At 44.5% G+C, this 24,840-nt stretch overlaps 1 protein-coding gene across 4 annotated transcripts in view; it reads left to right on the top strand.

Annotated features, from left to right (window-relative positions):
- LOC109400406 (polypyrimidine tract-binding protein 2) overlaps positions 1-24,840 on the top strand; it is a 1,522,650-nt gene that overhangs the window by 890,515 nt on the left and 607,295 nt on the right. The window lies entirely within an intron of this gene.

Raw genomic sequence — 24,840 nt, 5'->3', positions numbered from 1 at the left:
TTGGCTTCTTATTAGAATTTCTGGTATTGCTGTAATGGTTTTATTTCAATTTTTATCAGCGTTAATTTTAGCAAATTTTGATAGTATGTAACATAGCTTTCACAATTAATTTCATTTGATTTTCGTTTTTTTCTGTGTGTTTCTTTCCTAATTCGATATTTGAAAATGTCCTGAATGATCTTCACACGTAATTTATTTATATTTTTTATGCTGATCAGTCATGAATGTAAATATTTTATTTATTACTCTCTAACCGAGCAGCATATCTTCAAAAGCTGAAGTTTCTATTGAAATACCTTAAGCTAAAACACCAACAGTTACGCTCTCAAACTGTAGTCCTTCATGTTCCGTATTACTCCGGTAACCATTTTCAAACGCCAGACAAAATCGAAAGATTATCAAAATCTGCTGCCCGAAGGGCTTTCAGGCGTTCGGATTTCATCAACCGACTTCCTCTTTCTCTTGGTGGCAATGCGTCATCGACTGCCTGCCTGACTCTAACGCCTGTGTGTCAGGAAACCGGATATCCAATTATGTGTGCGGCGCATATAGTAGTACTCACTAGTTCGCTCGCTGCACCTGACTGAATGCATCTGCACCGGTGCGGTGGTGGTACCTATGCAGTGCATCCGAGTTGTTTAAGCTCCCCGAAGCTCAAGTCATGCATCTCTACTAGCAGTCGGAGTCAGCCAACCAACCAACCAAACTACAAGTGTGCGATATGTTAATAACTTTCAGATAATTGTTGTTCATAATTCTACCGCCTCCCGTCCGCGTCCACCTGTGTCTTCTTTACGGAAAACTCCAGGGTCCCGAAGGGAACATCGCTCATCAGCTGCTACTTGGTTGGGACCTTGCCGAAGCTGCATGTTTCACATGCAGGCATAACTGCGAGTTACCGAGTTGGTGCAATTCGGTCCCCCCGCCGCTCGATTCTCGTTCGGCACGATGAAGTTTTCAAGAGGCGTGTAACACAAGAAGCTCCTGATGGGATTATTTTCCAAACCGTATTGCCAGGGAGCAGCCAGCGCGTCGTGCAACGACCCACTCTAATTACAGTCTACTCTCTGTTGCTCTAAAAAACACACACACCCACAAACACAAACACACTCTAGTGCTCTACCTCAACTCTACTAGCAACATCCCAACTCGTATATTATCTGTTATCAATATAGTGCACCACTTTGCTAATTTATCGTTTTTTATTCTCTCTTCTCTTTTCTATCTTCTCCTATTTCTTCGCATGTTTGCGCGCTCTGTCGTTTCTTTTACAGGTAGCGGCCATGATGTCCTGCCCCCTTCCATTACCATTACCACTTCTTCCACCAGCTTTGCACGCAGATTTCCCTCCGGTCCACATCGGAGTTAAGGTAAGCCTTAGTTAGATTGCACCTGTTTTTTCCTGTTACCTAGAATTTTTCTACTATTTTTTACGAATTTCGGCTTTGGTGGGTTTCAAATGGATTATACAGACTAAAACAATGATAACGGGACATCATAAGCTTCGAAATACCGTTTTGACCGGTGGAAAACCATGTTCCCATACAGAGTTACGCCATTTTGACGAATTCCGGCCTTAAAAACCTTCAAAACATCCGGAAGTACATCCCGCTCGAACGCTGGATCCCCAAATCGACTGGAACGCCTTCACCATCTGCAAAACCACCCGAAACAATCGAAAAACCACTTTCCGGAAACCTTCCCTTACCAAGTCTCAATTTAAGGGCCGGTCTCGTAACGCCCACATTCCCCACCCCTAAACCACCCGCAATGGATCCCACGTGACCCAGAGCAAAGCCACAAAGTCCCAAAAATCATTACCCATCAAAACCACCAATTAACTTTGGGGATAACTCTTCCTGGGGATCCCGAACCCCCATCCTCGGTAATGGCACACACTGACTGTAAAGCCTGACAGCAGCAGAGGAAGACGAAATTGTTTGTCCCCCCTTCTTCGGTTCATAACTTTTCTCGGACCGCCGGCCGGCCACGGCAACTCAAGTCCGGACACCGGAAATGTACCTACTACTGACTGGGCCGGGGCCGTCGGTGTGCTACTTACTCGATGTTCTTCCACACATCGCCGCCGGTCCATGCTGCTGTCACACTACTGTGACCTGTGCAGAGAGAGATCCGAGATCCGACCAACCGACCGGCACAGGTAGCCAATAAAAGATTCAAATTCCGGTGGTGCTGTTTCCTGAGGATGGTCCAAATGCTCTACCTACCGGCCCTGCTTGCTGCTGGGAGCTTTGTTGATGATAACAACAAAACAGGAGCAGCGAAAGCACCTTCCTGCGACGATGTAACTTGCCAAGGGAATGGGCGGGTTGCTCGCTTGGAGAAAAATCATATCAACAGTCAGTCGTAACGAGCATTGTTCGTTCGTTTGTAACCGGGGCTCGGTGGTAGTGACAGTAGTAACGATGGTGGCATTGGATCCGGGGTGTCCGATGGGGAAGCAGCATGGGCTCATAACATATTTAGCTCGTCGTCGTCGTCGTTGTCACAGTCCAGGCCCGGGCTACTAATGTGAGTGCTTGAGCAAGGCAAGGATAAGTTGTGTGTCTCCTCTCAGTTGTTCGTTAGTGAAAAGTTGATTTTTTTTTTCCCAGCGATGGATTCTGTGATTTTATTTTATGCTGCTGGGATGATGACCTATGGCATTGTTATTTGCACTCTGATGTTTGTTTGAAATTTGAGAATTAGGATGATTGGGATAACATGCTAGTTTTGAATAGAATGTTGTCCTACTCTCTTATGAATGCACGCAAGGATATACATTTTCTGCTCAGAATCTTCTCGGAATTCCGCTCAGCACAATTTCAAAATAACGTTCAACATTTTTCCAAAATTCTGTTCAGAATCCTCTTAGGTTTCCTTCAAAGTCATTTCCGAATTCCGTCGTTCTGTTCAGAATCTTCTCGAAGCTCCATTCAGAATGCTCTTAGGATTCTGAGGATAATCTTCTCAAGATTCTGAGGAGAATCCTCTCAGGATTCTGAGGAGAATCCTCTCAGGATTCTGGTGAGAATCCTCTCAGGATTCTGATGAGAATCCTCTCAGAATTCTGGTGAGAATCCTCTCAGAATTCTGGTGAGAATGTTCTCAGAATTCTGGTGAGAATCGTCTCAGGATTTTGGTGAGAATCCTCTCAGAATTCTGGTGAGACTCCTCTCAGAATTCTGAGTAGAATCCTCTCAGGATTCTGTTCAGAATCCTCTCAGAATTCTGGTCAGAATTCTCTCAGGATTCAGGTGGGAATCCTCTCAGGATTCAGGTGAGAATCCTCTCAGGATTCAAGTGAGAATCCTTTAAGGATTCTGGTGAAAATCAACTAAGAATTCTGGTAAGAATCCTCTCAGGATTCTGGTGAAAATCAACTTAGAATTCTGGTGAAAATCCTCTCAGGATTCTGGTGAAAATCCACTCAGAATTCTGGTGAGACTCCTCTCAGAATTCTGAGGAGAGTCCTCTCAGGATTCTGTTCAGAATCCTCTCAGAATTCTGATCAGAATTCTCTCAGGATTCAGGTGAGAATTCTCTCAGGATTCAGGTGAGAATTCTTTCAGGATTCAGGTGAGAAACCTCTCGTGATTCAAATGAAAATCCTCTCAGGATTCAGGTGAGAATCCTCTCAGGATTCAGGTGAGAATCCTCTCAGGATTCAGGTGAGAATCCTCTCAGGATTCTGGTGAGAATTCTCTCAGGATTCTGGTGAGAATCCTCTCGGGATTCTGGTGAGAATCCTCTTGGGATTCTGGTGAGAATCCTCTTGAGATTCTGGTGAGAATCCTCTCGGGATTCTGGTGAGAATCCTCTCGGGATTCTGGTGAGAATCCTCTCGGGATTCTGGTGAGAATCCTCTCGGGATTCTGGTGAGAATCCTCTCGGGATTCTGGTGAGAATCCTCTCGGGATTCTGGTGAGAATCCTCTCGGGATTCTGGTGTCATATGCATCCCTAACAACAATAACCAAAAACATCCAGTCATAAACAAATCAAAGCAAGTCATTAACTCCAAACAACGGCGAACGCCGTGGCTCAAGTTACATAGAATATGCGGCTTAAGTTATACGCGCCGAGGCTACAGCACTTGAACCATTCCATATTCCTTTTCCACCCATATGCGAACGCCCTTACGTTGCGCATATTGGGATAGGACCACCAAGGCACACAAAACGCCGACCTTGCGAAGATGCACAAATTGCTCAATCACACACTCCAGTTGTCTCATTCTAACCAATGTGTAAAATAGAATAAGCCAAATATTGTCATAGCTATAAAAACCCAAAGAGAACCGAAATACACAGGATTGATTATCGAACCGTCAAAGCTTTTACTTGCGGTCCTTGCTGGCGATAGCTCTCGAGCTCGCCATAGTTTGGATACCGTCTACAAAAGAAAAAGACCTTCTCCGATACATCAAAGAAAGATATAACACTGGTGAGAATCCTCTCGGGATTCTGGTGAGAATCCTCTCGGGATTCTGGTGAGAATCCTCTCGGGATTTTTGTGAGAATCCTCTCGGGATTCTGGTGAAAATCCTCTCGGGATGCTGGTGAGAATCCCCTCAGGATTCTGGTGAGAATCCTCTCACGATTCTGGTGAGAAACCTCTCAGGATTCTGGTGAGAATCCCCTCAGAATTCTGGTGAGAATCCTCTCAGGATTCTGGTGAGAATCCTCTCAGGATTCTGGTGAGAATCCTCTCAGGATTCTGGTGAGAATCCTTTCAGGATTCTGGTGAGAATCATTTCAGGATTCTGGTAAGAATCCTCTCAGGATTCTGGTGAGAATCAGGATTCTGGTGAAAATCCACTCAGGATTCTGGTGAGAATCCACTCTGGATTCTGGTGAGAATCCACTCAGGATTCTGGTGAGAATCCACTCAGAATACTGGTGAGAATCCACTCAAAATTCTGAGAAGAACCCACTCAGGATTCTGGTGAGAATCCTCTCTGAAATCTGGTGAGAATCCTCTCAGAAATCTGGTGAAAATCCTTTCAGGATTCTGGTGAGAATCATTTCAGGGTTCTGGTGAGAATCCTCTCGGGATTCTGATGAGAATTCTTTCAGGATTCTGGTGAGAATCCTCTCACGATTCTGGTGAGAAACCTCTCAGGATTCTGGTGAGAATCCTCTCAGGATTCTGGTGAGAATCATTTCAGGATTCTGGTGAGAATCCTTTCAGGATTCTGGTGAGAATCCTTTCAGGATTCTGATGAGAATCCTCTCAGGATTCTGGTGAGAATCCTCTCAGGATTCTGGTGAGAATCCTCTCAGGATTCTGGTGAGAATCCTCTCAGGATTCTGGTGAGAATCCTCTCAGGATTCTGGTGAAAATCCTCTCAGAAATCTGGTGAGAATCCTCTCAGAAATCTGATAAGAATCCTCTCAGGATTCTGGTGATAATCCTCTCAGGATTCTTGTAAAATCCTCTTAGGATTCTGGTGAGAATCCTCTCAGGATTCTGGTCCGAATCCTCTCCGAATTCGGGTGAGAATCCTATCCAGATTCTGGTGAGAGTCCTCTAAGGATTCCGGTGAGAATCCTCTCAGGATTCCGGTGAAAATCCTCTGAGGAATCTGGTGAGAATCCTCTCAGGATTCTAGTGAGGATCCTCTCAGGATTCTGGTGAGAATCCTCTCGGGATTCTGGTGAGAATCCTCTCAGGATTCTGATAAGAATCCTCTCAGGATTCTGGTGAGAATCATCTCAGGATTCTGGTGAGAATCCTCTCAGGGTTCTGGTGAGAATTCTCTCAGGATTCTGGTGAGAATCCACTCAGAATTCTGGTGAGAATGAGCATGAGCATGAGCATAGATGACCGCACTATTCGTAGTTGCTACTCCGTGATTGACCAGAACAATCGAAGTTGCACAAGGAACCAACAGACGGAGCGTGGGAGTAGCTTACCGTCCTCAATGTGCATCTTCGAGAATTCCAAACTTTATTAGGTCAATAACGGCGCCGGCCACGTCCTTACGGTCATCGAGGAAGGAAAGGAATGTTATTATGACGTGCGTTGCTTACTAAAGACCGAGATCACCTCTGCGTCTCCACGTCTGTCATGGGAAGGACTTTTTGTTAGTGGGGAGGGGAAAGGGCGCATGATATGAGTTCACTTTGGTAAGTGGAGTGATTCATGCAACCCTATTAATATCAAACCACTTATTTTCATTTGGACTAAAACAAAACACATGCCGACATCGAAGATGACGAACCATTCAGATAGTTTTCGAAGTGCGAAAATTTAACGAAAGAGAAAATAAAGTGATTTGAACCAACGTGGCTTTGGAACTTGGGCCGATACTTGACGTGATGAACATTTCAATGTCTGTTGACTAAAATCGCAAAAAATGTTGTTTGTTGCATTTATCGTATCATAAATCGCCCCGTACGAAGATGAGCAGTCAAATAGACGACGACGACGACGTGCACGCGGACGATCCGAATGAAAACGCGGCCTGTACACTTTGCCACCAAAAACTCACTAAATCGCCCCGTACGAAGATGAGCAGTCAAATAGACGACGACGACGACGACCGAATGAAAACGCGGCCTGTACACTTTGCCACCAAAATTTCACTAAATCACCCCGTACGAAGATGAGCAGTCAAATAGACGACGACGACGACCGAATGAAAACGCGGCCTGTACACTTTGCCACCAAAAACTCACTAAATCGCCCCGTACGAAGATGAGCAGTCAAATAGACGACGACGACCGAATGAAAACGCGGCCTGTACACTTTGCCACCAAAATTTCACTCCACTCAGAATTCTGGTGAGAATCCACTCAAAATTCTGAGAAGAACCCACTCAGGATTCTGGTGAGAATCCTCTTTGAAATGTGGTGAGAATCCTCTCAGGATTCTGGTGAGAATCCTCCCGGGATTCTAGTGAGAATCCTTTCAGAATTCTGGTGAGAATCCTCTCAGAAATCTGGGGAGAATCCTCTCAGAAATCTGGTGAGAATCCTTTCAGGATTCTGGTGAGAATCCTCTCAGGATTCTAGTGAGAATCCTTTCATAATTCTGGTGAGAATCCTCTCAGAAATCTGGGGAGAATCCTCTCAGGATTCTGGTGATAATCCGCTCAGGATTTTGGTAGGATCCTCTTAGGATCCTGGTGAAAATCCTTTCAGGATTCTGGTGATAATCTTCTCAGGATTCTGGTGAGAATCCTCTCCGAATTCGGGTGAGAATCCTATCCAGATTCTGGTGAGAATCCTATCCAGATTCTGGTGAGAATCCTCTCAGGATTCCGGTGAGAATCCTCTCAGGATTCTGGTGAAAATCTACTCAGCATTCTGGTGAGAATCTTCTCAGGATTCTGGTGAGAAACCCCTCAGAAATCTGGTGAGAATCCTTTCAGGATTCTAGTGAGAATCCTCTCAGAAATCTGGTGAGAATCCTCTTAGAATTCTGTTGAGAGTCCTCTCAGAAATCTGGTGAGAATCCTCTCAGGATTCTGGTGAAAATCTACTCATTATTCCGGTGGGAATCCTCTTAGAAATCTGGTGACAATCCTCTCTGAAATCTGATGAGAATCCTCTCAGAAATCTGGTGAGAATCCTCTCAGGATTCTGATGAAAATCTTCTCAGGATTCTTGTGAGAATCCTCTCAGAAATCTGGTGAGATTCCTCTCAGAAATCTGGTGAGAATTCCCTCAGGATTCTGGTGAAAATCCTCTCAGGATTCTGGTGAGAATCCTCTCAGGGTGCAGGTGAGAAACCTCTCAGAAATCTGGTGAGACTCCTGTCAGGATTCTAGTGAGAATCCTCTCAGAAATTTGGTGAGATTCCTCTCAGGATTCTGTTGAGTCCTCTCAGAAATCTGGTAAGAATCCTCTCAGGATTCTGGTGAAAATCTACTCATCATTCCGGTGGGAATCCTCTTAGAAATCTGGTGAGAATCCTCTCTGAAATCTAATGAGAATCCTCTCAGAAATCTGGTGAGAATCCTCTTAGAAATCTGGTTAGAATCCTCTCATGATAATCCTCTACGGATTCTAGTGAGAATCCTCTACAGATTCTAGTGAGAATCCACTCAGGATTCTGGTGATAATCTACTCATCATTCCGGTGGGAATCCTCTCAGAAATCTGGTGAGAATCCTCTCTGAAATCTGATGAGAATCCACAGAAATCTGGTGAGAATCCTCTCAGAAATCTGGTTAGAATCCTCTCAGAAATCTGGTGAGAATTCCCTCAGGATTCTGGTGAAAATCTTCTCAGGATTCTGGTGAGAATCCTCTCCGAATTCGAGTGAGAATCCTCTCAGAGTTTTGGTGAAGATCTACTCAGCATTCTGGTGGGAATCTTCTCAGGATTCTGGTGTGAAACCTCTCAGGATTCTGATGAGAAACCTATCAGAAATGTGGTGAGAATCCTCTCTGGATTCTGGTGAGAATCCTTGCAAGATTCCGTTGAGAATTCTCTTAGAAATCTTGTGAGAATCCTCGCAGAAATCTAGTGAGAATCCTTTCAGGATTCTGGTGAAAATCCTCTCAGGATTCTGGTGAGAATCCTCGCAAGATTCCGTTGAGAATTCTCTCAGAAATCTGGTGAGAATCCTCGCAGAAATCTAGTGAGAATCCTCTCAGGACTCTGGTGAGAATCCTCTCAGGATTCTGGTGAGAATCCTCTCAGGATTCTGGTGAGAATCCTCTCAGAAATCTGGTGCGAATCGTCTCATAAATCTGGTGAGAATTCTCACAGGATTCTGGAGAGAGTCCTCTCATGATTCTGTGGAGAGTCCTCTCAGGATTCTGGTGAGAATCCTCTCAGGGTTCTGGTGAAATTCACTCAGAATTCTGGTGAGAATCCTCTCAGGATTCTGTTGATAATTCGCTCATGATTCTGGTGAGAATCCTTTCATGATTCTGCGATAAGTCCTCTCAGGATTCTGGTGAAATTCACTCAGAATTCTGGTGAGAATCCTCTCACGATTCTGGTGAGAATCCTTTCATAAATCTGTTGAGAATCCTCTCAGAAATCTGGTGAGAATCCTCGCAGAAATCTAGTGAGAATCCTCTCAGGACTCTGGTGAGAATCCTCTCAGGATTCTGGTGAGAATCCTCTCAGGATTCTGGTGAGAATCCTCTCAGAAATCTGGTGCGAATCCTCTCATAAATCTGGTGAGAATTCTCACAGGATTCTGGAGAGAGTCCTCTCAGGATTCTGTGGAGAGTCCTCTCAGGATTCTGGTGAGAATCCTCTCAGGGTTCTGGTGAGAATCCTTTCATGATTCTGCGATAAGTCCTCTCAGGAATCTGGTGAAATTCACTCAGAATTCTGGTGAGAATCCGCTCACGATTCTGGTGAGAATCCTTTCATAAATCTGTTGAGAATCCTCTCAGAAATCTGGTGAGAATTCTCTCAGGATTCTGGTGAAAACTCTATCAGGATTCTGGTGAGAAAATTCTCAGGATTCTGGTGAGAAAATTCTCAGGATTCTGGTGAGAATCCTCTCAGAGTTCTGGTGAGAGTCCTCTCAGCATTCTGGTGAGAATCCTTTCAGGTTTCTGGTGAAAACTATCAGGATTCTGGTGAGAAACCTCTCATGATTCTGGTGAGAAACCTCTCAGTATTCTGGTGATAATCCTTTCAGGATTCTGGTGAAAATCCACTCGTCATTCTGGTGAGAATTCTTTCAGGATTCTGGTGAAAACTCTATCAGGATTCTGGTGAGAAAATTCTCAGGATTCTTGTGAGAATCCTCTCAGAGTTCTGGTGAAAATCCACTCAGCATTCTGGTGAGAATCCTTTCAGGTTTCTTGTGAAAACTCTATCAGGATTCTGGTGAGCATCTTCCCAGGATTCTGGTTAGCATCTTCTCAGGATCTTGCTAGGATTCTATGCAGAGTTCTGCTAGTATGCTTTTTAGAATCCTTTTCAGTATCCTGATGCGAACTGTTCGGAAGTCTGTTAAATAATTTTAATTTGTTCATCATTAGTCTGGTTTTCATCCTCAATCCTCGCGAAATTTCGTTCAAAGCTTCAAAATTTTTAAATTCTCAATCGAATTATTAACTATTCCATTGAAACCCACACTTTTTTCACCTTGAACTCCATCCCTTCAACAACAAAAACGACACCATGGATCTTCAATTTCAATAACTCTTCACGCCCTGCCCCATAAATCGTCCAGCCTCCCCTGCCTTTCTAGGACAGAGATACTCACATCGAAATGGACATCCCAGCGAGCATCCTTTTATGGATAAAATATTTATGATATTACCATCACCGCCATCGTACGATGCGAGTGCGTTTCCGCTGCTGGGTTAGGTGGCTCACGTGCCTCCGACTCCGGAGAACATATAGACTTGCACAACATTCACGTCTACTTTTCGAGCCACCTCTCTGGAAAGCTGGGAAAGGACATTTTTTACCCATTATCCAAACACTACGTCGGGCGGTGAAGCAGAAGTGGTGGCGATGGCAGATATGGCAGAGATAATTGTCACGAAAGCCTTGGGAGATCCCAAGTGGCGCGTAAAATCGAATCAAACTGGACCGAGTCACGCGCCACCGGAATTGCGCTGCTGTCCGAAATGGGCGGAGGGTGCTCTATTGTCGGAATTTAATTGATTTTTCCGGTGATAAATTCCGGTGAATTGTGGACCATGGTGATGCGGAGCACACGGGAAAGTTTAGGTGATTTTCTTGGATGGGGACGTGGTTGAATCGGAGTTTCGCTCCAAGGCCGGACTTGGTACAAAGTGTCCGGATTGATGAAATCCGAAAGCAATCAAGCTCGGCAACCGCATACAGTCACGGCGAAGCAATTTCGCACCGTTGAAATCCTGATTTCATCGGAAGAAAGGCGAAGTCATCGAACCGGGACCGAGGGTCAACCGCCGTCACGAACGGCTACCAGCCAACCGCAGCAATTATGATCCGCACTGGGAAGCGTAAAATTGGCTGACACTGAAAAATCACGAAAGCATCACTGGACGAGATGATGATGATGGTGGGTTACGCTTCAATGACCGAACCATCATCGGATGTCAATTTCTCCTATCTCGCACAATTGCTTCGGAGGAAGGAAGAAATTTCATCTTTTTCTTCAATGGGCCGTAACAGCACACACACGTGAGGAACCAATCAAGACATCCCCTTTATTGAAGCCCATTGAGTCCGGCTTGCAGAGGTGCGAGAAATTATCTGGTTCACATACGCGCTCGCTTTCCACCTCTAATTAGGTATCCCTTTCAGGCCCCAACGTTTTTTGCTCGTCCAAGAACAACTGGACACCGCATCGTCCGTTCGTCTGCTGAATATAAAACCTCTAATGATGGCGATTAGTACCGGGTGCTCTCGTTGAAGCCGGTCATCAAGTTAATTTTATTCGTTGTGGGTGCGATGTTCTTGCGGGAGTGTCGCCACGGAGGGACTGAGATTTGCTTTTTCTTTCTCTCTCCATCGGTGAACCATAATTAGTCCAACGAAATGGCACTCGTAATTGAAGGAAAATTACGGCGAATTATGCGAGGACATCGCTGGCGATGTGCTGGAACTGAAATGCATACGGAATTGGGGGGAGACTGGGTTGAAGGAAGCCTTTTTTTGGTATCGGCAATATATTACAACATGATTATCAGATAAAATCAAAACTTGTAATTTTGTGCATAAATTAAGCCTGGACTCCCCAGAATCCCGAAGGGATTCTCCCCAGAATCCCGAAGGGATTCTCCCCAGAATCCCAAAGGGATTCTCCCCAGAATCCTGAAGGGATTCTCCCCGGAATCCTGAAGGGATTCTCCCCGGAATCCTGAAGGGATTCTCCCCGGAATCCTGAAGGGATTCTCCCCGGAATCCTGAAGGGATTCTCCCCGGAATCCTGAAGGGATTCTCCCCGGAATCCTGAAGGGATTCTCCCCAGAATCCTGAAGGGATTCTTCCCAGAATCCTGAAGGGATTCTCCCCAGAATCCTGAAGGGATTCTCCCCAGAATCCTGAAGGGATTCTCCCCAGAATCCTGAAGGGATTCTCTCCAGAATCCTGAAGGGATTCTCCCCAGAATCCTGAAGGGATTCTCCCCAGAATCCTGAAGGGATTCTCCCCAGAATCCTGAAGGGATTCTCCTCAGAATCCTGGAAGGATTCTCCTTAGAATCCTGAAGGGATTCTCCTCAGAACCCTGAAGGGATTCTTCTCAGAATCACGAAGGGATTTTCCTCAGAATCCTGAAGGGATTCCTTTCAGGATTCTGAGGAGAATCCTTTCAGGATTCTTAGGAAAATCCTTTCAGGATTCTGTGGAAAATCCTTTCAGGATTCTGTGGAGAATCCTTTCAGGATTCTGGGGAGCATTCTTTCAGGATTGTGAGGAGAATTCTTTCAGGATTATGAGGAGAATCCCTTCAGGATTATGAGGAGAATCCCTTCAGGATTATGAGGAGAATCCTTTCAGGATTCTGAGGAGAATCCTTTCTGGATTCTGGGGAGAATCCTTTCTGGAATCTGGGGAGAATCTTTTCAGGATTCTGAATAGAATCCTTCCAGGATTCTGAATAGAATCCTTTCAGGATTCTGAGGAGAATCCTTCCTGGATTCTGGGGAGAATCTTTTCAGGATTCTGGAGAGAATCCTTTCAGGGTTCTGAGGAGAATCCTCTCAGGATTCTGAAGAAAATCCTCTCAGGATTCTAACGAGAATCCTCTCTGGATTCTAACGAGAATCCTCTCTGGATTCTGACAAGAATCCTCTCGGGATTGTGAGGAGTATCCTCTCCGGATTCTGACGAGAATTCAGGATTGTGAGGAGTATCCTCTGCTTCTTTCGGTGATCCATACTTATGAACGATACTAAGGTAGGTACCGCGTAAAAAACTGCGTTATTTTAAAATAAATAAAATGTAAACCGCGTTATTGAATGTCAAGTCACTTAAGGCTTTTAGAGGCGTTTTAGGAAAGTTTCAGACACGTTTCAGGGGGGTTCCATGATGTTTCAGGGGAACTTTTCTGAGTATTTCAATGGGTTACAGGGCGTTCCAAGGATGGTTCTGAGGCGCTTGAGAAGGGTTCCAGGGGCTTCTGCGGGCTCCAGGATGTTTCAAAAGGCTGTTTAGGCGTTTCAACGCGTTTAATGACGTCTCAAGGAGTACAGGACGTTTCAGGGAGGTTTCAGGTGTGTTTAAGGGAATTTTCAATGGTTTTCAGGGGATTCCGGGATGTTTCAGGTGGGTTTTAAGGGACGCTTCAAGGCGTTAAAGGACGTTATTGAAAGGTTTCAAATACGTTTCAGGAGGTTTTGTGGGCTTATAGGGTTTAGGGGCAACGCCGGTGTTTCAAAGAGATACAGGACTTTTGAGGGAGGTTTGTAATGCTTCTTGCGGTGGTCCATACTTATGAATGATACTGGAGGGTAACATTGGTCCATCGATCCTACGGATTCCCACTCGTCATTCTATCCGACAGATCGGACGATATCACATTTCTGAATCCCGCTGAAAATCGTCCAGAACTCCCTTGAATCCCGTCGGACCCCTTGTTACGTACTTGAGATCCTTCGAAACTCCCAAAAATGCGTGTGTAACGTGACTGAAACCCGCCGATAATTCTCTGAAATCCGAAATGCTGCCGATATCCGTCAAAACCCCCTCTGGGACCCCATGCAACGCACCTAAGATCCTATGAAACCCCCGAAACGCCTCTGTTAGCCCTTGCAACGCCTTGAGACGCCCTCAAAAGCCCCCTTGAAACATTCTGGAACTCACTGAAACCTCTACATTTTCTTTACGTTTTTTAAATAACGTGATTGTTTTACGCGGGCCGAGTAAAAAACGCGTTAAAAAACGCGTTAAAAAGTGCGTTAATCTAATATTTTAGCCTCTACAATCTTTTGATCATAATTCGGTCAAACGACCATTTCGGCCAGACGGCATTGAATTACATTTCCCTTAAATTCCATTTTCTGAGAGAAATTGAAGAACTGCTACCGACAGTCTGGAACCTAAGATTTGAAAGCATCCATCCTACCCGGATAGAGGAAAAGAGTTTTATGATAGCATATTTTAATATGGAGATCAAAAAGTGATATTGATTTGATTGATATAATATCCAAAATTTACTCCTGGATCATCATCATACCATATTCAGATCTTGTAAGATCTAACCAATAGCAGCAGGAATAGCTCGTTTGATCTTGAAATATCTAATATTGATATCGTTCAGATGTTCCAGGAACATTTTTAGGTGTGATTTTCAGATCTTTTATCAAACCAATATCACGTTTTGATCGTCAGTATTTCATCTCTACCCGGGTATCCTAAGGTTGACCGAATCTCGTTAGTTGTTGATCGTTTTACTACGGCGGTCTGAATGATCAATAAATTGTTTGTAGAAATTTTTTCTCGAGCTTCATGGAAGTTTCAAGGCATTTCGAGGGGTTTTAAAAGAGTTCCGATGGTTCCTGGGGGCTTTCACGGTGTTTAAGATTTCAAGGTTTCAAGGCGTTGCTGAAGGTTTCGCAGAGGTTAAAAGGGGGTTTCTGGAAGTTTCAAGAAAGCTGTCGAGGTGTTTCGGAGGTTCCAAGAGGATTTCAGGGAATCTATGAGTTTCTTAAGGTTTCAAGGATATTTCAAATAGGTTTCAAGGCATATAAGAAGGTTTCCAAAGAAATTTCTGGGGGTTCAAGGAGGCTTTAACGGAGTTCAGGAGGGTTCGAGATGGGTTTCAAGGAGTCTCAATGTATTTCAGGTGGCTCACAGTGATTTCAGGTAAGCGTTTAAGGAAGCTCATAGATTTTTTGTGGGGTTTCAATGAGATTTACAGGCTTTGTATGGTCTCTAGAAGGTTTTCTAATGGGATTTAGAGAGTTTTCAACGCATGTTCTCTCAGTCCTTCAACACAAACTCGCCTTAAACGTCCTTAAACTACCCCCTCTGCTCCTATTCCATAAACCCAACTTAAACCTCACAGTAAGCTCATCAACTGTTCTGAATATAGTTGAATTCCATTTGGATGACATTAGGGAATCGCGCCTCTTGGGCGGTGGTTCTATATTCGTCTGTTTTCCACTATAACTCAGTCAAATTTGAACCGATTGGCACAACTTTTGGAATGTGGTGAGATAGGTATAGTATCTACCCGTGTACAACATTTCAAGTCAATTGGTTCAAAATTGACTGAGTTATAGTGGCAAACAGACGAATATAGAACCACCGCCCAAGTGGCGCGATACCCTACCTAAAAAGACTTTACCTGAATGGATTGTACCTAACACAACCTCCATTTGAGTACCATAAAATAATTTATGGTTAAGAAGAGCTAAATGCAATATATGTCATACAAAAATATCTTTATAAACTATTTAAAAATGCATTGTAAATATAGACGATTGTCTATTTATCTCATCAGTACCTATTTATTTGTCGAGCAAATGTTTATCTCTATATCCTTGCTTCTTTCAAAGCTCTATATCCCCGTTTACTATCCTTCCATTACTCTTACAAGCACCTCCAGCCCGATTTACGTCCTCCAAAGTTAATTCACCATAAAATCCAGACTAGAGTACAGCGCAACAGCTAGTATCTCAACAGCCATTTGATCCACCATTGATAGACCTCAGCCTAAGTACCTAAGTTGTCGTCGTCGTCGTCGTTGTCGTCACCGTCGTAGTCATTGAAAGCCTTTTACCCCCTTTTGTCAAAAACCATCGGCATCTGCCCTCCTTCTTCGCATCCCTTCTTTAACCTGTATATAAAAGCGAAAACTTTTATTGCTTTGATTTACATCGCACCGGGAAACAAAAAGCCTAGCTCCTTTTGATCTAGTCAGGCCTACCGGAGCGGTGCGATGGTAGGTTTGATCGTTCTCTTCTAAGGAAAAAGCTAAGCATCGGTGTGGTGCAATATTGATGAGGACGCTGGCGACAAAAGCCGGGGGCAATAAAAATCCAAAGTGTTTAAGGATCAATCATAAAATGCCTGTTGTCGTCGTTGTTGCCGTCGTCCTAGTCCGATGGTTAAAAGCTTTCGATAAATTTTGCATCAAGGTAAAAATGTGTTCCATTTCGTTGGGGATCGGGTCGGAATTTCAAATCTTTTGTCAAAGAGAAATTTTGGGTTATCTCTTGGAAGAAATCGATACAGGATGTGGGCTGGCTTGAGGAATGTTGGGAAATATAGCGACCGAGGAAAAGGAGTTGTGTGCCAAAAACTGGGATAAAAATGCGGCAGTAGAATGTCTATTGATAGAATATATCTTAAGACCTGACTTCATACGAATTATTCGGAAGTTATCAAATTTGACTCCTATCTGCCAGTAGATCAAAGAAACTGTGTATCCGCCCTCCTAACAAGCTTCTCTGCTGGAAAAATGCAGAAATACAACCCTCGGAAGGGCAATTCAAGCCCTAAGAAATTCCAAACCTGCATTTTGTAGCGTTCCGGAGCGAGTAAATCCCAAACAAACAACACTAACGCCGCCACCACCGAAACGAGAGCCACACCAGGCAGGCGAGAAGGGTAAACAACACGCAATCCACGTGTCTAATTAACCCCCGTACATCGCACCGGCCTGGAAAGGACTGGTAGGAAACAACAAACGTAGGCTGGCTGGTTATGGCTCGCACTCGCAGTCAGAGATCTTGTTTCGTTTTCGAAAGAAGACAGCCCGAAGAAAGGAACGGCAGCACACAAAAAAAAGCCAAAGCCCGTCAGCATTTGATTCGCTACTGAGGCGCACAGTAATTAGCCCCGGCCACTGGATTTTCACACATCAAAGACGTTTTCTGCTACTCGGATGGGTCCATTAGGGTGGCGCTGGTATTAAGAAATTTCTGGTGAAAACACGTCAAAAAATATATATCCAAAGAATTCTGAGAGAATTGACCAAAGAATCCTAAAAGGGTTCTCCTCAGAATCCTGAAAAAAATATTCAGGATTCTTCTCGAAACCCTGAAAGGTTTCTCCTCGGAATCTTGAATGGATTCTCCACAGAATCCTGAGAGAACTCTCCTCGGAATCCTGAGAAAATTCTCCTTCGAATCCTGAGGGGATTCTTCTCAGAATCCAGAGAGGATTCTCCTCAGAATCCAGAGAGGATTCTCCTCAGAATCCTGAAAGGATTCTCCTCAGAATCCTGAGAGGATTCTCCTCAGAATCCTGAGAGAATTCTCCTCAGAATCCTGAGAGAATTCTCCTCAGAATCCCGAAAGGATTCTCCCCAGAATCCTGAAAGGATTCTCCTCAGAATCCTGAGAGGATTCTCCTCAGAATCCTGAGAGGGTTCTCCTCAGAATGCTGAGAGGATTCTCCTCAGAATGCTTAGAGGAATCTCCTCAGAATGCTGAGAGAATTCTCCTCAGAATGCTGAGAGAATTCTCCTCAGAATGCTGAGAGGATTCTCCTCAGAATGCTGAGAGGATTCTCCTCAGAATCCTGGAAGGATTCTCCTCAGAATCCTGGAAGGATTCTCCTCAGAATCCTGGAAGGATTCTCCTCAGAATCCTGGAAGGATTCTCCTCAGAATCCTGGAAGGATTCTCCTCAGAATCCTGGAAGGATTCTCCTCAGAATCCTGGAAGGATTCTCCTCAGAATCCTGGAAGGATTCTCCTCAGAATCCTGGAAGGATTCTCCTCAGAATCCTGGAAGGATTCTCCTCAGAATCCTGGAAGGATTCTCCTCAGAATCCTGGAAGGATTCTCCTCAGAATCCTGGAAGGATTCTCCTCAGAATCCTGGAAGGATTCTCCTCAGAATCCTGGAAGGATTCTCCTCAGAATCCTGGAAGGATTCTCCTCAGAATCCTGGAAGGATTCTCCTCAGAATCCTGGAAAGATTCTCCTCAGAATCCTGGAAAGATTCTCCTCAGAATCCTGGAAGGATTCTCCTCAGAATCCTGGAAGGATTCTCCTCAGAATCCTGGAAGGATTCTCCTCAGAATCTTGGAAGGATTCTCCTCAGAATCCTGGAAGGATTCTCCTCAGAATCCTGGAAGGATTCTCCTCAGAATCCTGGAAGGATTCTCCTCAGAATCCTGGAAGGATTCTCCTCAGAATCCTGGAAGGATTCTCCTCAGAATCCTGGAAGGATTCTCCTCAGAATCCTGGAAGGATTCTCCTCAGAATCCTGGAAGGATTCTCCTCAGAATCCTGGAAGGATTCTCCTCAGAATCCTGGAAGGATTCTCCTCAGAATCCTGGAAGGATTCTCCTCAGAATCCTGGAAGGATTCTCCTCAGAATCCTGGAAGGATTCTCCTCAGAATCCTGGAAGGATTCTCCTCAGAATCCTGGAAGGATTCTCCTCAGAATCCTGGAAGGATTCTCCTCAGAATCCTGGAAGGATTCTCCTCAGAATCCTGGAAGGATTCTCCTCAGAATCCTGGAAGGATTCTCCTCAGAATCCTGGAAGGATTCTCCTCAGAATCCTGGAAGGATTCTCCTCAGAATCCTGGAAGGATTCTCCTCAGAATCCTGGAAGGATTCTCCTCAGAATCCTGGAAGGATTCTCCTCAGAATCCTGGAAGGATTCTCCTCAGAATCCTGGAAGGATTCTCCTCAGAATCCTGGAAGGATTCTCCTCAGAATCCTGAAAGGATTCTCCTCAGAATCCTGAATGGATTCTCCTCAGAGTCCTGAATGGATTCTCCTCAGAATCCTGAAAGGATTCTCCTCAGAATCCTGAAAGGATTCTCCTCAGAATCCTGAAAGGATTCTCCTCAGAATCCTGAAAGGATTCTCCTCAGAATCCTGAAAGGATTCTCCTCAGAATCCTGAAAGGATTCTCCTCAGAATCCTGAAAGGATTCTCCTCAGAATCCTGAAAGGATTCTCCTCAGAATCCTGAAAGGATTCTCCTCAGAATCCTGAAAGGATTCTCCTCAGAATCCTGAAAGGATTCTCCTCAGAATTCTGAGAGGATTCTCCTCAGAATCCTGAAAGGATTCTCCTCAGAATCCTGAAAGGATTCTCCTCAGAATCCTGAAAGGATTCTCCTCAGAATCCTGCGAAGATTCTCTACAGAATCCTGGAAGGATTCTCCTCAGAATCCTGGAAGGATTCTCCTCAGAATCCTGGAAGGATTCTCCTCAGAATCCTGAAGGGATTCTCCTCAGAATCCTGAAGGGATTCTCCTCAGAATCCTGAAGGGATTCTCCTCAGAATCCTGAAGGGATTCTCCTCAGAATCCTGAAGGGATTCTCCTCAGAATCCTGAAGGGATTCTCCTCAGAATCCTGAAGGGATTCTCCTCAGAATCCTGAAGGGATTCTCCTCAGAATCCTGAAGGGATTCTCCTCAGAATCCTGAAGGGATTCTCCTCAGAATCCTGAAGGGATTCTCCTCAGAATCCTGAAGGGATTCTCCTCAGAATCCTGAAGGGATTCTCCTCAGAATCCTGAAGGGATTCTCCTCAGAATCCTGAAGGGATTCTCCTCAGAATCCTGAAGGGATTCTCCTCAGAATCCTGAAGGGATTCTCCTCAGAATCCTGAAGGGATTCTCCTCAGAATCCTGAAGGGATTCTCCTCAGAATCCTGAAGGGATTCTCCTCAGAATCCTGAAGGGATTCTCCTCAGAATCCTGAAGGGATTCTCCTCAGAATCCTGAAGGGATTCTCCTCAGAATCCTGAAGGGATTCTCCTCAGAATCCTGAAGGGATTCTCCTCAGAATCCTGAAAGGATTCTCCTCAGAATCCTGAAAGGATTCTAATCAGAATCCTGAAAGGATTCTCCTCAGAATCCTGAAAGGATTCTCCTCAGAATCCTGAAAGGATTCTCCTCAGAATCCTGAAAGGATTCTCCTCAGAATCCTGAAAGGATTCTCCTCAGAATCCTGAAAGGATTCTCCTCAGAATCCTGAAAGGATTCTCCTCAGAATCCTGAAAGGATTCTCCTCAGAATCCTGAAAGGATTCTCCTCAGAATCCTGAAAGGATTCTCCTCAGAATCCTGAAAGGATTCTCCTCAGAATCCTGAAAGGATTCTCCTCAGAATCCTGAAAGGATTCTCCTCAGAATCCTGAAAGGATTCTCCTCAGAATCCTGAAAGGATTCTCCTCAGAATCCTGAAAGGATTCTCCTCAGAATCCTGAAAGGATTCTCCTCAGAATCCTGAAAGGATTCTCCTCAGAATCCTGAAAGGATTCTCCTCAGAATCCTGAAAGGATTCTCCTCAGAATCCTGAAAGGATTCTCCTCAGAATCCTGAAAGGATTCTCCTCAGAATCCTGAAAGGATTCTCCTCAGAATCCTGAAAGGATTCTCCTCAGAATCCTGAAAGGATTCTCCTCAGAATCCTGAAAGGATTCTCCTCAGAATCCTGAAAGGATTCTCCTCAGAATCCTGAAAGGATTCTCCTCAGAATCCTGAAAGGATTCTCCTCAGAATCCTGAAAGGATTCTCCTCAGAATCCTGAAAGGATTCTTCTCGAAATCCTGAGAGGATTCTCCTCAGAAGATTCTTAGCGGAACGATATTTTTCAAGAATATTTCTGGTAAAATTTGTTAAATTTTGCTTATTAATTCACACCCTAATGCATTATTCACCTGCAATTCCTAGAAACGCAGCCCGAGAAATGGCATTAGCTTCAGGTAACGCACCGCACACGCACGCCTCCACGCATTCTTCGGGGAGATGCTGATGTCTGCCTGTAGGGAAACATTCCTTCGCCTAGAAGAAAAAAGAAAGAATTGCAAACATGATTCCGTCGATGGTGGGCGCGAAAGATGAGCACTACGCTTCTAGAAGGCCTCCGGGCCATTGAAATCCCTGCTCTGTTTGCGCTTGGTTGAGCTTTGTGTTGTTGCCGTAGGGGAATGAATTGGCAAAAAAAAACGAACAGATTGCAAAGAAGGTAATTCTTTTTTGAAATGGAAGCCTTGCTCAGGCGAGGAGACATTCCGTTGGATAAGTATACCGAGTCCGAATCGGGTTGCAGAATTGCGACCCGATGTGGCTACCGGTAACGCAGAATGCTTCGAATGGAAATTTATCATCTGAAAAAAAAGGATCTAAAACAAAATTAACTGTGAAACATGTTAAAACTGTTATAGTACAATACAGGTTATGGTTTCTACTGTAACATGTGTCGTTATTTACAAGTTTCCAATTAATAATTTCTGTCCTTTAGTCGGTATAAGTAATCATGTATATCACGAAGTAAGTAAGGAAAGATAGAGTTTCGATAGTACATGATAAGAGAACTATAAGAGTACGATTAATCAAAAGGTTTAATTTGTCAAATTTTCGATTTTTTTATTACAGTTTTTGCTTTATATGAATTAAAGTGTCCAATACATAATACAATCTTTTGCAGCTGTAATACAAATAGAAATGCAGTTGTGGTGCAAGTTACATTTCTGTATCATTGATTATATGTTGAATTATTATTTCCTGAACGAAATTTTCAGTGATTTTTGTCATGAATTGGTTGTTTCACTTTCCTGCCCAATTTTACAATCATTCTATTCGAGGGAAATTTCCCGTTATCAGCTCAATCCACGCGCATCCATCACCATCCATCCATCCCACCCACAAGTACCGATGAAAACTTTCCTAAATCAATATTTGGTGCCCTATGTTGTGGATGGCAACCAACCAACCAACCAGAGCGTGGTGTGGTTAGTTCTCTGGTTCACGTCCAAGTAATCTCGTTTCGTTCTCGATATCTCCTTCATCACTGGGAATCGAGTTGCTTGGGGATAACCTCACATCAAACTCCTCACTCAAAGGGCACTAAAAGTAAGATATGACGAAAGATTATTTGTTTTGCTGAACCACCACCTTACCCGTGTGACAGATGTAAACGACCATTCGGACGACGGAGAAAGTTTTAATCTCTTCTTATCGATTGATTGGGGTTGGGGGTTAGAGCTGTGAGCCGATTGTTTTGGGTATTGAATCCTGGGAGGATTCCCATCAGAATCCTAAAAATATTCTCATCAATATCCTGAACTTCAATTCTCTCCGGTTCTTGTGAGAGTCTTCTCAGGGTTCTTGTGAGATTCCTCTACGGATTTTGATGATAATCCTGAGAGGAATCTCACAAGAATCCTGAGAAGGCTCTCACAAGAAACCGGAGAGAATTCTCACCATAATCCTGAGATGATTCTGACCAGAACCCTGAAAGGATTCTCACCAGAATCCTAAAAGGATTCTTCACATAATTCTGAGAGGATTCTCCTCGGGGACACATTCTGAGAGGATTGTCCTCAGAATCCTGGGAGGATTCTCCTAGGAATACTGGGAGGACTCTCCTCAGAATTCTGAGAGGATTCTCCTCGGAATCCTGAGAAAGTTCTCTTCGGTATCCTGAGAGGATTCTCCTCGGAATCCTGAGAGGATTCTCCTCGGAATCCTGAGAGGATTCTCCTCGGAATCCTGAGAGGATTCTCCTCGGAATCCTGAGAGGATTCTCCTCGGAATCCTGAGAGGATTCTCCTCGGAATCCTGAGAGGATTCTCCTCGGAATCCTGAGAAGATTCTCCTCGGAATCCTGAGAGGATTCTCCTCGGAATCCTGAGAGGATTCTCCTCGGAATCCTGAGAGGATTCTCCTCGGAATCCTGAGAGGATTCTCCTCAGAATCCTGAGAGGATTCTCCTCAGAATCCTGAGAAGATTCCTCGGAATCCTGAGATCATTCTCATCAAAATGCTGAGAGGATTCTCCTCAGAATCCTGAGAGAATTCTCCTCGGAATCACGAGAGGATTCTCCTCAGAATCCAGAGAGGATTCTCCTCAGAATCCAGAGAGGATTCTCCTTGAAATCCTAAGAGGATTCTTCTCGGAATACTGAGAGGATTCTCCTCGGAATACTGAGAGGATTCTCCTCGGAATACTGAGAGGATTCTCCTCGGAATCCTGAGAAGATTCTCCTCGAAACCCTGAGAAAAAGGATTCTACTCGGAATCCTGAGAGGATTCTCCTCGGAATCCTGAGAGGATTCTCCTCGGAATCCAGAGAGGACTCTCCTTGGAATCCGGAGAGGATTTTTCTCAGAATCAGGAGAGGATTCTCCTCGGAATCCTGAGAGGATTCTCCTCGGAATCCTGAGAAGATTCTCCTCGGAATCCTGAGAGGATTCTCCTCAGAATTCTGAGAAGATTCTTCGGAATCCTGAGAGGATTCTCATTAAAATTCTGAGAGGATTCTCCTCGGAATAATGAGAGGATTCTCCTCGGAATCCTGAGAAGATACTCTTCAGAATCCTGAGAGAATTCTCTTCAGAATCCTGAGAGGATTCTCCTCGGAATCCTGAGAGGAATCACCTCGGAATCCTGAGAAAGTTCTCCTCGGTATCCTGAGAGGATTCTCCTCGGAATCCTGAGATGATTCTCTTCGGAATCCTGAGATGATTCTCTTCGGAATCCTGAGAGGATTCTCCTCAGAATCCTAAGAGGATTTTCCTCGGAATCCTGAGTGGATTCTCCTCGGAATCCTGAGATGATTCTCTTCGGAATCCTGAGATGATTCTCTTCGGAATCTTGAGAGGATTCTCCTCGGAATCCTGGCATTCTGAGAGGATTCTGCTCAGAATCCTGGAAGGATTCTCCTCAGAATCCTGGAAGGATTTTCCTCAGAATCCTGGAAGGATCCTCCTCAGAATCCTGGAAGGATCCTCCTCAGAATCCTGGAAGGATTCTCCTCAGAATCCTGGAAGGATTCTCCTCAGAATCCTGGAAGGATTCTCCTCAGAATCCTGGAAGGATTCTCCTCAGAATCCTGGAAGGATTCTCCTCAGAATCCTGGAAGGATTCTCCTCAGAATCCTGGACGGATTCTCCTCTGAATCCTGGACGGATTCTCCTCTGAATCCTGGACGGATTCTCCTCTGAATCCTGGACGGATTCTCCTCTGAATCTTGGAAGGATTCTGCTCAGAATCCAGGAAGAATGTGGTGAGAATTCTGGTGAAAATCCTGGAAGTCCACCAATCAGTCCTCAAAAACTGTTGACATATCTCAAAATTGCGTTTCTTTTCGCCTTTCCCAAATTCAGTTACCACCTGCCTATTGAGTGTGACCTTGTTTACTGCGTGAGAATCATCTTATTGAGAGGGTGAAAGTTACCCATACGGAAAAATAGGATTCACAGAGGTACCATCCCCATAGAGGCGCACCTGACAAATGCGTGATAAGAAACGTCGCCTTCCGAGCATTTCACTCCCGGGCTTCCACCAAGCTTGCCACTTCAATTCATATTTAATTGATTGGAAGTAATTTCTGATGTACGGATGCGGCGATTGACGAATGGATTTATCTTTAATCCCCCTGTTCTAACGGATGGAAAGTAAGGATTTCCACGCAAAGGCCAAAGGATGTTGACTTTCTTTTCGCAAGCATCCGGATCCTACGCAGGATGATGAATCGAGCAGTGAGAGCACTGCAGCGTGCAAAATCCGATTCCGCTCTGAAAAATTGATGAGCCCTTCGCAAGGTTCATTGGATTCATTAGAAGCGGACGAAGCCCGGGCAGGTTGGATGCTGCCAGTAATTGATTGGAAGGAATTTGTTTTTCTCTCGCAAGTCAAATAGGATTATCCCATCAGTGTCACCGGTGACTGATTCATCAGGTACCAGTTCAACCGAGCCCGAGTCGATGTCTTATTCAACGGAAACCATTTGGCTGCACCCGGTAGATGTTCCTGGAGTACACGAGAGGTTGTCGTTCGATTCCGGTTTCAACAAAGCACCGATTACCGCCATCGAAATTCGACAAAGCCTCCAATATCCGGAAAGTCTTTTCCATGTCTAAGAACGAATTCAACTGGAAACGTTTCGACTGCCAGAACTGTGACAACATTTGCTTTTTAAAAATTCAAATCTTCTTTCTATTTACCATCCCAAAGAGGGTTTCCATCGATAACCTGTCCACCTGGTTCATAGGACCATTACCGTGTG

This window comes from Aedes albopictus, chromosome 1 (assembly GCF_035046485.1).
Source record: "Aedes albopictus strain Foshan chromosome 1, AalbF5, whole genome shotgun sequence".
Classification (NCBI taxonomy): domain Eukaryota; kingdom Metazoa; phylum Arthropoda; class Insecta; order Diptera; family Culicidae; genus Aedes; species Aedes albopictus.
The sequence above is the reverse complement of the archived record's forward strand: the minus strand, read 5'-3'. Positions and strand labels throughout refer to the sequence as shown.